This window comes from Sceloporus undulatus, chromosome 8 (assembly GCF_019175285.1).
Source record: "Sceloporus undulatus isolate JIND9_A2432 ecotype Alabama chromosome 8, SceUnd_v1.1, whole genome shotgun sequence".
In the NCBI taxonomy this organism is placed as follows: domain Eukaryota; kingdom Metazoa; phylum Chordata; class Lepidosauria; order Squamata; family Phrynosomatidae; genus Sceloporus; species Sceloporus undulatus.
In genome coordinates, this window is record NC_056529.1 from 1,348,378 (window position 1) to 1,361,406 (window position 13,029).

The following is a 13,029-nucleotide window of genomic DNA, read 5'->3' on the forward strand; positions in this document are numbered from 1 at the left end:
ATAGCCCTGATGGGGCTGGGCCTGCCTGGTCAACTACCTTTCAGGCCGGAAGATGACAGTTATGGAGGGAGGAGTCTCTTCTTCCAGCATCTTCCCTCCGTAGACCATCTGACCCGCATGGAGGTCTTCACCCCTAAACTTCAAGAAAGGCTTCAGTCTGGACCGCCTTATGCCAGTCCTTTCTTTCCAAGGTGGGTCCGCTTGCCATTGGCCAACCAAAGAGGAAGAGAAATGTGCTCCCAGCCAGCCTCAGGAGGAGAGCTCATGGCTGGAGGGAGCATGTGGCTGCTTCTCCCGCAACTCTTCTAAGCGTTTTTATCTTTTGCCTTTCCAATGGATTTCTCTCAATAGCTTTAATTCTATCAATGGTTTAATCACGTTTTAACAATACCTCTTTTGTACGTTCTGAGTTCTGTCTGAGTCTTTGTCACATCACACAGACATTTCCAGGCTCGGCGCATCATCTCTCACAGGCAACACACAGCCTGGGCACACTGATTATATAAGGAACACCTTTCAGGGTGATAAGGAACATTGTGGGTCCAGCGCTGTTCATTGGTAAGGAACATCAGCTTAGCACAATGGATGTCACAGGTGAGGGGTCATAACTTACCGTATATTTCCCCCTTGGATCCTGTACAGGGAGAATGATGGACTATAAATTAAATAAATAACCAAATATTTCATCTTTGGCTTTGGCACACCTCATACAGGTGTTTTATGTACAGTATAGTTTTTGGTAGAATAGACTATGCAATGTGATGAATCCCCCCCCAAAGGAGTGCATATAACTGCTGCAAAGGCTCATAATTGCTACACGTAATAAATACATGAAGGAGATAAAGCTGCATGTTCACTCTTTCCCTGATAACCTAGAGTTTAAGATATGCCTGAGAGAAATGTTGGAGCTGATCAGATGAAGGTCAAGTTCTTTATCTCTCAATCTAAGCCATTTTATCCCCAGTGGGCAAGAGAGCATCAGGAACAAGCACAGAACCTGCTGTACCTTCCCACAAATTGTGTGTGTGCGCGCATGCACAGGACTTGCATGGTCTGTGCATAGATGCACATGTTCATTTGGTTATGCATTGGGTTGCACACTTGAATGCCTTGGTTCTGTTGCACAATGCTCCTGTTCAACAGGAAAGTTGTATACCTCGTCCTGTGCCCAACTCCACATGATGCTACAAAACCCCAGTGTGGGCTCCCAGCCTCTGTGGGTTGGTGAAGGTGGGGGCTTTGAGAATGGGGGGCAGGTGATACTCTGAATTAGCTGCATTCAATATGCTGAGCCTAGTCTGGTGGACAGGTTCAGCAACCTTCAAGTGTTTCTTCAAAGCTTGTGTGTTTAAGTGATTTGCTGTGACTAAGCTGATGCTGCACCTTCAAGAGGGGAACTCTCCCACTTCCCCTCTTGCAAATGGTAGCCACTGCCATCTTGGCACCACAGGCCAGGCTCAGGTGTGTGTGTGTGTGTGTGTGTGTGTGTGTGTCTGTGGGCAGAGTGTACTGCAAGGCTACCACTTGGTGGTTGTTGGAGGGGGAGGTTGCATGTCCCCCCAGCTCTGTGGAGCCCAGCTGAGTTCCTCCATCCAGACCCACCTTGGACTTGGAAGCAGCCTGGTGGGTCTGTGGAAGGCTTCTGGGAGTGAGTGGGGTCAGTTGCCCTTCCATCCCCATTCAGAGAAGGAGTGCACATGCCCCCGCTGCCCGCCAGCCCCCGCTCTGTGGAGGTTTCTGTGGCTGCAGATCAAGCCCAGCATCCTGCCCACTGGAACCTCTCCCTGCATGACAGAATATGGATAAAAGAACCATCACTTTATAACAGCAGGAAGGAGAAATAATTGCATGGCTGCCTCTGAATGCTCTCTCGGTTCAGTGTAATTGAGGAGGTATCTCTCCCTTCGGGGGACAGCTGGGGCTGGTGGCGGAAGAGCAGCATGGAGGGGTAGAGATGGGGGGCTTTTGGGGGGAGGAAAGGGGCCTCCCTCCTGGCCTCTCCCCAATGGAAGCAAGGAGTCATGCTGGGGCTTTAGGACTAGGCCTCCCAGGGAAACCCTGCCAGCTATGCCCAGCAAGAGGGACACAATTTGGCGCGCGCACACACACATATGCACACCCAAAGTGGGCACCCCTGCCAGCCCCTCTTGCCACCCAGAGCAGGAGAGATTCTCCTGGGCCATGCCAGCTTTCCCTTTCTCTCTCTCTCTGAAGTGACCTCAAAAGCCAGAGCCCCCCATCCTTTGAAAAGAAGGGGCTGGGTGACTGTGGAAGATCCAGGGCCCCTTCCTCTGCCACTGGGGCCCTCCAGGGTTTATGTGGACAGCTAAAAAAAAAGAGCAGAGCAAAATCACTTTTGAACACATCTGCCTTAGATAGAGGAGCTGGAGGGGACTGCCACCTGCTTAAAAGGTGAATGGATGTCGTGGGAGGTTCCCCAGAGAAATGGCGATCTGGGGAGAGAAGGGCCACAGATACAGCCTTGACCACATTGACACTTCGCCCTCTCTGTGTTGCCATTCTGGGCCTTGTAGAAGGGAACTCCTCCATGCCATTCTCACATGGGCTCCACCCAGTGACCCAGACATCCCAGCAAATGTTAGCCTGTGCCGTCCCACAATTAGGGATCCGCACCAGGGTTTGTGCTTCGAAAGGAAGAACAAGCAAACTGTGGATAAGCAACTGCTGGAGACAAAGCAACAGCCTACAGCCATCTTGTGAATTCAGATGCAGGAGAAAATCACAGTTTGCAAATGAGCTTCAAGCTCTTTTTGTATACTCTGGTTCAGCAGCCCTGATAATCTTGAGGGTGAACTGAGGCAGGTTCAGATGTAAAGCCGTCTCTTGGTGGGACATCGGCCGGCAGCTGGGCCTCTTTTTGCCTTTGGGCCGGGAAATGTAATTGGACAACTCCTGGGGTCTTGTGTTGTAATTTCTCTCTGTGCCATCTCTACAATTTCAGGCTGGCTCTTCCCAGGAGTTTTCTGTCCCCACCTTTTATACCAAAGAGAGCCAACAGGGTGTGTCTGGGAGCCTGCCGCTGCCTTGCGTGGTGTAAATCTACACTCATGTAGCCTCATAGTAGCTGTGCTGCCCTCCCTCTGCCATATTTGCCAACACACTTCCAAAGGGAAATCACGCAGAGGGGCTTCTTTGGCAATGAAATGGTGAATCGTGGGACACCCCGAAGCACCGATGCTCCACCCAAGAAGATGCGCCATCCAGGGCTAGGATTTGGTGGGTGAGTCACCACACGCATGTAAATCCCTCTGATGCAGTGGCACTCCTCTAGTCAGAGCTAACGACAGGATTGGGGCCCCTGTGGAATTACAGTCGGCCCTTCTTATACACGGATTTTTTTATACATGGATTCAAGCATCCATGGTTTGAAAATGTTCGAAAAAAGTATAAATTTCAAATATCAAACTTTGATTTTCCATTTTGTATAAGGGACACCATTTTGCTATGACATTATATTTAATGGGATTTGAGCATCCACGGATTTTGTGATCCATGGATGGGGGATCTTGGAACCAAACCCCAGCATATAACAAGGTTCCACTGTATTACATTTGTCAAACTCTGCGCATGCAACCCTGGAGTGAACCTATCCATTGCAGAACAGAAAGGGCAGAACCTCATAGGAAGGGAGCTTGCAGGGGTGCAAGGCAGCAATGCGACCCGGCCCCTCTCCTCGCACCTCTTATGCATTGTCCCTGGTTCCCAATGCAGCCGAGGCGGAGGGCGCAGGGTGGGCCAGAGGCTTGGCTGCCCCTCCAAGGGGGGGTATGTCGGTGGGCCCATGTTTTTACCCAGGGCCCCTCCAAAGGACAGGGTTGAGGGGCTGGGCCGAGGGGCGGTTAAGAAGCCGCTTGTCCTGTTGTTGCGAAGGCTCCCAAGGACGGGGAAGTGACACTGACTAATTGAATTCTGAACAAGCCAGTGCAATGCAAATATCTGACAAATGAATTTAATTGCATTCACGTACAATAAAGCTGAGATCTAAAAGGTCAGCGGGAAAATGGAAGGGGTCCCCAGAGTGCTAACAGGGAAAAGTTGAGTGTAATACACATTCATCACATTTTATCATCTAATTAGTCCACACAATGCCAGGCTGATGGACAAGGACCTAAGCAAAAGTATTGATTGATTATTGCCCTGGTATCTATCATTTTGCTTCAGCTCGACAGCGTCAGGTGCTGCTGCTGCTGCTTCTGCTGGGGATGCCAATGGCAGCTGCCCTGAATGTCTCTGCTGCCGCTTCTGTGGGACGGAGGGAGTGATAAATGGCTTTCTCTATGGCTGCCTCCAGAGCCAGGCAAGGATTTCATGCCTACCATGACTGATCAAGGGAGGCCACTCCAGTCCCTGCCCGCCTGGGCGCCAACCCCCTCCATCACAGGACCCTTCCCCAGTTAAGAAGAAGCCCTGGGAGGAAGGAGCAGGCCAGGAATCCAACATAGCCTCCTATTTTCTCTCCCATAAAATGCTCTCAGCAAAGCTTGGGGCTGGGCTGACTTTTTTGGCCTGCTGCAGTTTCTGTTATTGTCACAACTTCCATTGCCCAAAGGAGGTTGCTCTGCTATGGGGTGCTGCCTGCGCCTGCCACCTCCCTCAAGCTCCTTTTCAGTTTCAGCAGAGAGATCCAGGCCCTGGTCCCTTGCACCTTTCCAAGGAGGGCACCATCACCCAGTCCTCAGGAGTATATCACACGGAGCTTTTGGGTGGTTTGGTGGCTCAGTTCCAGCTCACTTCCGAAGTGATTGCACTTCCAACGATGCGGTTTCACCTCATAAAGGGACTGTTCTATCAGATGCCATTGATTTCTATGGGAGCCCCTTGCAAATTGCTTCAGCAGTGTTTCTGAAGTCACCCCTCATTTTGGTTAAAACGGAAAAAAAGTGACTCCAGAGAATTCGCTTCCAGGCTGCCTTCAATTGAACTGCGAATTGGTCTGGTGTGGAAAAGCACTCCGATGCCACCCCCCTTGGCCCCTGTGTCCTGCTGTCATTCCCTCCTCCTCCTTCATGCCATCTCCTCCTCTCTGCCAACCAGCCGATCCCATCATCCCCTGCGTCCCCTGCGTCCTCCTAGACCCTGATCTGCTCCCCTCCTTCAGCCTGCCACCAATCCCATCATCTCCTGCCTTCTCCTGCATCCCCATCTCGCCCCCTCTCCCACCTAACCCATCATCCCTACTGCTCCTGCATCCCCATCTCGTCCCCTCTTTCACCTAACCCATCACCCCTACTGCTACTGCTACTGCATCCTGATCCTGGCCCCAGGGACCCCCAGCCACCTATCCCATCATCCCCTGACTGCTCCTGCATCCCGATCCTGGCCCCAGGGACCCCCAGCGAGCTATCCCATTTTCCCCTGCCTTCTCCTAGACCCTGATGAAGGATGACAGCTAAGGAGGCTGCAGGGAAGGAGGACAGTGTCCAGAGCCCCACTGAGCATGTGCAAAGGTGCCAATTCGAATAGTTGAACCCTCAAAGTATGCTCTGGTGTGGTAATACAATGTGCACTCACTCCCCTTTGCTTAAGTCTGTATCACGTGACTTGCTTGGAATCGAACTGACTTCTCTTGTCCCTCTCTTCGGAAGCACAACAGGTGTGGATAAACATCACGTTTTTACCTCAGTCCGCATTTCTAGAGAGGAGTGACTCTGGATCTGGTGTGGAAAAACATCATGCTTTGCATTGCTAGAACAGGAGTGACTGCGGATCTGAGCTGCAACACCCCCCCCCCCAATGTGTGATAAGGTCCGAAGTTTCCTCGAGTCTTGCTCAATCCCCCAGACATTTTCTTCCCATTTTCATATCAGGTTGTGAGACTTTGGCCTGAATTATGTTAGTACCAGCCAGAGGAGGCCCACTGAATGAATGAGATTGTCTACATGTTGAATCACCATTCAGCAACCTGTTTAATGGCTTCGCTCCAGGTGGGACTCACCAGTGACATTCATGCCTTTGTGTGTTCTTCCTCCATGGAAATCTGTATCATAACAACAACAACAACAACGTTTCCTCTACAATGTACATTTATCTGTACAAAGTGATCCCTTTGACACTTTTTGCCACTGTGTATATTTTTCCCAATTCCATGCATTTCAGATGCTCACAATTTAAATTATGCACATTGTTTTGTGAGCCTTGCAAATGTGCAAATGCTCAAGGATACATTTTCATGCAACAAGTTTCAGAAGGTGTGAAAAAGGTACTTTGGGTAGGATTGTCACATCTTGTTCTCCATCCCTTTTCCTTGAGACCCATTTGCTGGTGATGCTGCGATGCTTTACTGAAGACAAGGGGACTCACTGCCTCCCCTTCGTAAATGCAAACAGATGCAACTTCATTCTGCAGGTTGGAGCACACAAGGATGCCGAGCGTTTTATTTGCACTGGGTTTTATTGCATTATTTTCTTCCTTCCATTCTGTGCCATCCTGGGGTTTTATGTTAAGACTAATCCATAAACCTGGAAGGAAGGGGTGAGGCTTCCAGCTGTCTGACACCATCACTTACAATGGAAAAGCAGTTCCACAATGCGCTGATATTTCTGACGGGATCCCCTTTATTTGTGCCTTGTCTCTCACCCCCTTTTGTTCACTGGTTAGTAAGAACATGGCCTTAAAAAACATCTTTAAAATACCTCCAAAAGGGCAGTGAACAAGCAAATGTGATCTCGCATTCAGCCATTTTTCAGCCAAGAATCTGGAGACGCAGAGCCAAGGAGTGTTTTCTGTTTCCTTGCTCTGCAGAGCAGCTTTGCTGCTTTGGGTGCCTTGGCCAGGAGAAGGATGTTGGGGGTCTTTGTGCGGCGTCTTTGGCTGTTATGCACACCAACAGACCCTTTGATTTGATGATCACCAGAAGCTCTTGTTTGTGCTCCTCTGTTTGTTGGCAAGCGCCTTGTTTTGGCTCCCAGAAATTGATCCCTGCCACACCAAGGCGGCTGCTTCCCCTCACCCTCCACCTCTGAATAATCTGGCCTCTGTGTTAACATCGGGGAGACAGAGAAGAAATAAATCAAGCCGAGACATAGGAAACATATCAACTTCCCTAAGTATCAGAAGTGGGGTGTTCTATCTTCCATGGAAGCACCTTGAAAAGTCAAACCAGCCGGCCGCTGACTGACCAAGAAATGAACCAACCTCCTGAACGAAAGTCACTGTAAAGACAAGAAGAGAGTGATGCTGGCTGCGCAAAGGCCCCAGGGCCCCTTCCCTTTGGGATTGGCCCTCTTCCAAGGGACTGCAGCCCAGGAGAGGTGCCCTGCCCTGCCCTGCCTAAGGAGGGCCCAGAGACAGTTCCTGTTGTACAGAGGAGTTGCCTTCTCCTGGATAGGCTTCCTCTAAGAGTAACTGGGGGCAAATGGCCAACGACCACCAGGGCAACGCAGGGCAGATAGAAATCCTGAAACGGCAGAAGGTTTAGGGCAGCCCCGGGGCCGTCAAGCAGTAAGATGCCAGCCACAGATGCTGGCAAAACATCAGGAAGAAACTCTTCTAGAACGTGCCTACATAGCCCACAAAACCCAACAAAAAAACTAGGGATGCCGGCCATGAAAGCCTTTGACTCCACATGTCCGAAATGTTTGCAACATTGTGGTCTAGGTGGGTGGGAAAGGGGTGCGTGCTGGGCACTGTCGCCCTCTACCCATTTCTTTCCTGAATAAGGTTAGGGAGGAAGAAGCCAGCAGGTCCCAGGGACAAAGCAGGCATGGGTTTGACGTTGGACAGTTCCAATCAAAACAGAGGCATGGAATCCATTGTACAGAAACAATTGCTGTGGTTAAATCACATTAAACCTCAAAAGTGGAGCACTCCGTATGTCTGGGCTGGGCTGGGGGCTCCATGGCTTGGATCAGAAGCTGAGATATGGTGGGGTGGGGGAGGGCTTGGCCCCTTCTGTTCCCTCCCCGATAAACAAAGAAAAACCAGAGGTGAGATACTGAAGGGAAAGGAAGGACTCCCTCCACCACCACCCCCCCCGCTTCCACTGCCAGATAATGCCAAGAATTAGCATGCAAACGGGCAGCTCTCTCCCTTCTTGGGCACCCTTGAAGGAGCTCGCAGCAGCAAGCAGCAGCAGATCCCCTTCAGGCCCGCGCCTGGGTTCCTGCTGCAGCTCCAAAGGGCAGAAAAGTCTGGCTTGGGGGGCAGGAGGCCTTGAGCGGAGGGATGGGAGCAGCCTCCGAGGGAGCAATTTAATGAGCCAAAGAAAAGCAACGTTTCTGAAATGGCTGCCATAAGGTGCCACTGTTCTAGCAGAAACATCTTGGCACCATGTTATATTTGCATGAATTTGCATAATTTATGTCAGACCATATGGAATGGGCCTTCACCAGGGTAGGGGTGTCTCTCGAACTGACTGTCTTAGTAACCCACTGTATCATGTTGCTCACTTTTAAAAAATAATCATCAAACACACACACAGAACACACACACCATACACACCCATAACATACACACACACACACACACACAACACACACACATCCATATATATGTAGAGAGAGCAGAATGACAGCGAGAATCTCCTTGTTGCCTACTAATTTGGAAGGATTAAGCCGACGCAGCCGCTTCTGCTGGGCTGTCACATGTAGTCATTGCTGAAATATAGAAGTGTTTTAGGAAAAGCAAGAAGCTCCTCAGGAATGCACAATTTCTCCTTCCACGCAGAAGAGACATCAGGCGGATGTTCTGCCTTTGACTGCCCAAGAGCTCTTTGCTGCAGCCAAATCCCCATCAAGCCTAAGGGAAGAAGGCCAGGCCATGGCACAGGAAGGGAGGGCACAGGGAAGGGCAAGGCTTAGGGGCACCTGGGCTCACAGCCCCACTTGCCATTATGATCCTGGGGACCCTTGGTGGAGAGCCACCTTCTCTCAGCCTCACCTGCCTCCTGTGGGTCATTGCTGTGAGAAGACTTAGATTTCTGCAGGCAGAATGGGGTTGGACTGGATGGCCCTTGTGGTCTCTTCCAGCTCTATGAGTCTATGATTCTAAGACACCTGGGGAAGGGACAGCCTGGGCAGCTTTCTCTCTGCGAGACAAAAGCAGGGATTAATGCAAGATGTCAGGAGAGTGGGGCTGGCATCTGGTTGGGAATTTAAAATACCGTAAACCAACCTAGGGTTGCAGCTTACACATAGTTGTATTCCCAGGAGGGTAGCATTGTCATGGCTTCTCCACATGGACCATCGCACAAGCGAGTGAGCAGCATGGCCGTTGTGTAACGATTGTGGTGTTCACAGAACGGCACTTTTCAGGACAGACAGTACAAGCAGAGGGGGCAGAATGGTCCCCAGGAAAGCCATGGGCACAGGTCTGCAGATGGATGGCAGCAGAAAGTCATGGGTGCCCATGCGCGCCTGGAAAATTTCCCCCCACCCTTGCAAAGCCTCTTTGTGGTGAGAAAACCCATGGCATAATAGAGCATCTTCTCCAGGGCCTCCTGTACATTTTGCAATTCTAGTCTAAATGGTTTCATCATGTCAGTGATGTAGTGCCATAATTGCAAAGTTATCCTCACCGACTGTGAAGCAGGATCTTGGCCATGTTGCCCAACTGGGGAGGACTAAGAAGGCTGGGCAATTAGGTGACCATTGTCGCTTGAGAACCACAAAGTCCCAATGAGCCCTTCAGTTGACACAACATTCTGCCTCATCCAGCCACAGGCCAGAGTCCAGGTGGTGCCTTAGCTCTCTCAGTTTCCTTATGGAAGCAAAAAAAGAATACAGTATATTTTGGTCCAGTATCATAAATCCATGTTTACTTTAAGGCGTGTGGAAAGCAGTTATGCATGTCATACAATTCAAATGTGGTCATGATCTAACAAAGGCCCATGAGGCCATGGTCCGGCTATCGGGCAGACCAAGTTCCCTGGATGACCCTGAGTATTACATCTTAAAGAAGAGGACTTTAAGCACATTTGGGGAGAAGCAAGAGGTCTCCCTGTCTCTGGAGCCCTCCCAAAGACTTGTTCTTGCAAAACCCTTTTTACTTGGCCGGGCCTTTGGAAACAAAAGGTTCTTAAGGAACGGATGAAGGATGCATTGTTTTAGACTGAACTGTTTTCTAATTTTTTATTGCTTTGTATCTTTATGGCATTTTATCTTTTTTAAGTGTAGTAAACTCATTTTAATATTGTCAGTCATAAAATTCCATAATGCTCACTTTTGGGAGTGTTTTTAGTTGATTGTTTTAAATACTGAAAGGCAGGATAGAAAATATAAAAATGACGACGACGATGATGCGGTTGTAAACGATAAAGCGCGTGTGTCCAGCGTGCGTTCTCTCTCTGCCCCGCTGGAAATGGTGGGAGATAGTGCTTTTTGATGGTGCATTTGCTGCACGCTGGAGCACATTTGGCTGTCGATGCTGCCATTCAAAGCAAAAGCCACAGAGCACAATGGGTGCTTATCTCTGCCTGTGGAGACAACACAACCACCAACACAGGATCCAAAAACCCCACAGAAGAGCATTGGAAACAGTGGAGTGCATTTTCCTGGATTGGGGAGTAAGGACTGCAATTCTGAACTATCAGAAGGTTGCCAGCGATCTCCAGGTCAGATGGTCAAGCAAAGTGGGTGGGAAGCGCAGGGGAGGAGAAGAACTGGCAGGGATGTAGCCAAGGGGGGGGGGGGTCTTGGGTCCAGACCCCCCCTTCCATTAGAAAAATGAATGGTGTGTGCTGCTGCGCCGCCGCACTCAAGCACCATTATAATGGTGGCACTTAGTCTGGACCCCCCCCCCCCTTCCTAAATCCTAGCTACGTCCCTGGAGCGGCAATGGGGCAGACTAGCCAGGCATGGGAAGAGTGGGTTTTTCCTTTCCTGAGAGGCCTTTAGGCCCGCGGGACACTGTCAAGACACCCTTCATTGCATGGGCTGGATGATCTCTAAGGCCCCGTTCCACTCAACGCTTCCTCAACAGGTCATATCTGTATACTTGATGCCATCGTAAATGTAACTATACACATCCGGTTCGATACTTCCATCCTCAGGAGAATCCAAATGGCAGCAGGAACAGCTGTTACTTCTGGGATGGTGGGAATGTCTGTACGATGTACAGAAGACAGCGGAGAAGCCGGAACCTGTGCCAGTGCCTCCATCTTCATCTCTTCCTTAGAGGAGCCCTGTCTCTTGTAGGGGCTTCTTTCCTGGCTTTCCTGCTGGGGCCCAAAGGCACCTCCTGCCTGCTCAGCTCCAGGGCCCCAATCCCCAGCCATGGCCTTCTGCCTCCTTTCCCTTTCAAATGAGAGGAAGACCAGGGCTGAGCCTGGCTTTTATGTGTTGCTTTCCCGAAAAGTCCAGCGCGGTGCTTGTGACACCGTGGGCCGACTCTCTCTGGCTCCTGGGGCCCCTGGAAGGAGCCTAAGTGGCCTCCTTGCCTTTCCCTTCCCACCAAGGCAGGAGGAACTCCAGCATCACTCAGCCAAGGTAGAGACCTCCAGAGATGTTTAAATTACTTGCCTTGCCATAAATCAAAGGCAGAAACAAGACTAAGCCGGGCTCCCTCCTGGTGCCGAGCTGGAAGAAGGCGCCTCGATATTTATGGCGATGACAAAAAGAGCAGGCAGCTGCCGCTACATTAAAGGGAATGAATCCGCTCTCAGCTCTGGGCCCCTCTGTCTCCCTGCCTGCCTTTGGCTTTGGGGCCTGGGCTGGGGCTTCCTTTACGCTGGACAGACTTGGGGGGGGGGTCTCATTTATCCCAGTGTTGCCAACGCTGATGGCAGAAAGGGCTCTGTGGCAGCTTCCAGGCCAGAGTGTTTCCTTGCCCTGGTTGGAAATAGGGCTCAGGATGGGATCAGGGCTCTTCTGAAGTCGCTGCCAGGAAGGTGCCTCGAACTGGGCCAAACCCTGGGTCCATCTAGCTCTGTTCTGACTGCCAGCAGCAGCCATGCCTTAGTGGGCATCCGGGCGGGATTCTTTCCTTCACTCAGCTGGAGGCCCTCTGTGGTCTCCCCTCCAAGCGTCAACCAGGCCGATCCCTGCTTCAGTTCCAAAATCAGACTCGCTCAGGGGCCGGAGGGCATCACTCTCTGTGTTTGGGCTGTGAATTCCTGCATCAGGCTGGACTATATAGAACTCCTTCCATCTCTTCAGTCCTATGGCTTTTCCATAGGAGACATCTGCTGTATCAAGTCTGAAGGCCTTCCAAACTGAAATCAGAAATGCATTATTAAAATCCCAGAGTATTGTTCTGTCTTTGCTGAAATCCAGAAAAGCAGGAGGTCTCACTGTCTCAGGTTTCATTTCTGTCCTTTTTTATGATGTGTCTGTAGATCCGATACGATCGTTTGCATTTACAATCCCCCTGTCAGTGCCTCTGTCTCTCTACGTTTTATATTTTATACACGGAAAGATCCTGGTAGGAATGGAGATGAATCTCAACTAAAAACAGGGTTCAAAGAGAGATTTCTCCAAAGACGATCTAGACTTGGACTTTCCGGAGGCTTTGTGACCAGGATGCCCCCCAAAGATGGAGGGGGGAAACAGGTGGGAGGAGAAGAAGGAAGCCTGGGAGACCAAGGGCAGGGCTTGCCCATCGGGAGACACTGGGGGATCCTGGCCCTTTTGGGGCCGGCGGTGGATGCTGGGGGTTTCGGGAGGGGAAGGAGCCGGCTCTTGGCGCTGGGCGCTCGGCACATGCTCAGAGGCCCCCTGGCGGCCCCCTCCGGAGGGAGGAAGAGCGGGTGGGCGTGGCTGCGTGGGCAGCGCGCCCCTCCCTCCCTCCGTGGCCCCGCCCCCTCTTCCGGAGGAGCATCCTTCCTTCTTGCCTTCCTTCCTCCGGAGGAAACTTTGCCGGGCTCTAGGCTGGCTGTCTGCCGCCGGGGCCTGAGGCGGAGGGAGGGCGGGCGGCCGGGGCCTGGGGCGTGCCATGCGGGGCTCCCTCCCGAGGGCGTCGCGGGGAGGGCGGCGGGGCCTCGGGGCGCCCAGAGCCAGCGCCTCCTGCTCCTGGTCCCGGGGGGGCCCCGGGCCCCGGGGGGCTGCTCCCGGGGGGGCGTGGGCGGCGGGCGGG

General features: G+C 51.5%; 1 protein-coding gene across 1 annotated transcript in view; it reads left to right on the forward strand.

Annotated features, from left to right (window-relative positions):
- Nucleotides 1-13,029, forward strand: part of LOC121914356 (heparan sulfate glucosamine 3-O-sulfotransferase 2-like) — a 98,970-nt gene that overhangs the window by 31,807 nt on the left and 54,134 nt on the right. The window lies entirely within an intron of this gene.